The sequence below is a fragment of the Capsicum annuum genome, unplaced genomic scaffold (genome assembly GCF_002878395.1).
Source record: "Capsicum annuum cultivar UCD-10X-F1 unplaced genomic scaffold, UCD10Xv1.1 ctg35995, whole genome shotgun sequence".
In the NCBI taxonomy this organism is placed as follows: Eukaryota; Viridiplantae; Streptophyta; class Magnoliopsida; order Solanales; family Solanaceae; genus Capsicum; species Capsicum annuum.
The window spans coordinates 1-2,794 of record NW_025842951.1 but is presented as its reverse complement, the minus strand read 5'-3'; the positions used below and the strand labels follow the sequence as shown (position 1 = coordinate 2,794).

Genomic DNA, 2,794 nt, shown 5'->3' with positions numbered 1-2,794 from the left:
ATAGTTTAGCATAAATAATATCAATAAATTCAGCCCATGAGTTCTAAAATCCTGAAAAATAATCTTGAATGGAGAGACCTCCTTGAGAGTAATTAGCAATTTCATGCTCTAGTTGAAAGCTACTTGTGTTATGGTCTTGGATGTAAGCCTTTTGTAAGTAATCCCACATGGCCTTTGTTGTCTTGTATGACCTGAGATTAAGAACAATAAGAGGGTCAATTGACCCTAAAATCCATGTCATCACCTGAGCATCTTTAATCTTCCATTCCCCAAGCTTTGTAGGATCTGTAGGAAAAGGATCACTTCCATCTATATGTCCCAATAACTCTTTTCCTATGACAAATAGTTGAAATTAAAATTGAAATTCCCAGGCAAAGTAATTTTTTCCAGTGAAACAAACATACAAGAACTCAAACTGATGTGACGCCATGTTCTTGACTAGCTAAGGGAGACACAAACACAATGATACCAGAATGATCAAGACTAAATTCCTAATATGCTTAGGACTACTGTTGATAGTAAGCAGTAAGCAGAACAAAGACTTTCAAAAGAAAAATCTCAAAAGGAACCACGGATGAAAGACGTACTAAGAATCAAAGTCGAAAAGAAGGCTCTAATACCATTTCAATTTTGTTGAATGATTTCTCAAGTAGAGAGTTTTGTCATTAAATAGAAAGACTTCTCCTTGTACATCCCTAAAGATCTGTCATAAATCTCCTAATATCTGCCATGTATCCCCTAATATCAGTCATTCCTAGCTGTCACATCCCTACGAATATCTTCTATATCTAAGTATTAAAAGCTATTTACACAAATATTACATATTTATAACTGAACTCTGTCCAGATAGCTAGACAGATATGATATGTCTATTATCCCAACAAGGAATAGTGAAGAAGCATAGAAAACTTTAGCTGATTGTTACCAACAAAAAGCATGCGAGGAAAAGATGCACAAACGAAAAAAAAAAGCCAAGTGTGTCAATTTATTGATTTTTTTTCCACCCTATTGTGGAAGATATGCACCTTCAGCATAAGTTCATCAGCCTGGAAGTCCTTGATCAACTCAGACAACCACTAAACTGTTATCCCTAACAAATTCCAACAATCCTTAGCTTAAAAATGTATCAATTTTCCTCCAAATGCAACGGATATTTGACTTTCTTTCATCCGAATCTTGAAGTTCAATTAGTTTTGAAATCTTTGGCATATATTCTCACACAAAGTCAACTGGTATATTCTGCATTTTATGACAAGTTTTCAAGTATGCATATAGAAAAATGCAAGATTAATATGCCTGAGTATGAATTATATTGAGATACAAAACAGACACAGTTATAGTGGAAAAGGTGACACATTCAGTTTTAATGTATGGACAAAGGCTCACCAGATTTTTCAAGAATCCGCAAGAAGTAAGGATTTTCTGGCATGAAAGTTTTGGCAGCTTTAATGACCCTGCTCGCTTCTGAAGCTCTTGGTTGCCCTCTTTTGCGGCGATCATACCTTCCACGCCCTACAGATTTCTCCCATTGCTGGTTGATGAATGATTTGATTGTACCGGCAATTTATCAAATTACCTCTCAATATGATGCAGATAAATTTTCAAGCTTACAATATTTTGTGGGAAAATAAGCTAGCCAGGCTTGCAATTGGTTTTATTTGAAGATACTGGTCCAAATGCATCTGGAATCTCTGTATATTTATTTTAATTGTAATGAACTAGATTGTTTTCACTTCCCTCTTGTACATTATTTGGATTAGTCATACCTCCAGTTGCCGCTGCAGAATGTATAGGAACTTTCATACTTTGACGAATTAATTTGCCGCTGAGTGGCTTAGTTAAACTGCTATTGCCCCATATATTCAAATTCTTCACATTTAATAGCCGTCTGTCGTCATGTAATTGTTTGTTATGCATCTTGTTTCATAGCAATGCAAAAGCTTCATCCTTCCAGGTGCAATTTTACGTCTTTTGGCTCCATGAGGAAATTCAGATGACTTAGGCAGACTCTATGGTCCTTGCTCAGCTTCCAAGGGATTCATAATTTTAACACAGCTCTAGCCATCCTTATCGCTAACAATTTTTTCCTTTCCGCGAGAAAGATCATGACAAACATCATGTAGTTTAGCATTGACATGACTCCTAAATTGATAAATCAATCTCGGTAGCAGTGAGGTCAATACGTGAACATTGAAACATTAGTTCAGTCCATATTTGAAAAGTAAAAAGTACCAACAGCTGACAGAATGATGTTCCATAAATTCTAGCTAACCATAGTGAAACCAAATCATTTTACCAGCCTTCTAAACATCCACGCACCAGAAAGTATCAGTGAGAACAATAAGATTGACAATATCGATCAATTGTCCAGAAGGCTAAAAAGGTGGGAGAGAAGGAAGCTGAACACCTAAGCAAGGAGTTCAGTCTCCATGTTTCTGGACAAATGTGTCCGGCATGCGCTGCACAAGGAAATAACAAACATCAATTTTTATACTTAAAATGTGGTCTTACGGCACAAATGCTAGTGTAGCAATTATGATATTAATTAGAATTAGAAAGATACAACAGAAAATTTGTATGTCAAAAGTTTATGAATTTCAAACGGAGTGCTTATGCACCAGTAAGCAGAACAGCAAACTTAACAATTAAGCAGGAGCTAGGAGACTAGATGACTAGACGACGATGTCTGACAATCTCAAGAATGCAATGAGTGAAACAGTCTAATGAAGAGACAAAGGATAGCCTGAAAATACAAAATGTCCACCAAACAGTATGCTGTAATTAGTTGTCACAG

The 2,794-nt window shown here is 36.0% G+C and overlaps 1 long non-coding RNA gene across 1 annotated transcript; it reads right to left on the bottom strand.

Moving 5' to 3' along the window:
- LOC124891473 lies at nt 1-2,757 on the bottom strand. The gene is made up of 3 exons (XR_007049712.1): nt 1,767-2,757; nt 1,387-1,531; nt 1-333 (listed from the first exon to the last, which is right to left on the bottom strand). It is a non-coding gene; the product is annotated as an uncharacterized LOC124891473 (long non-coding RNA).
- Between the last annotated feature and the right edge of the window lie 37 nt (nt 2,758-2,794).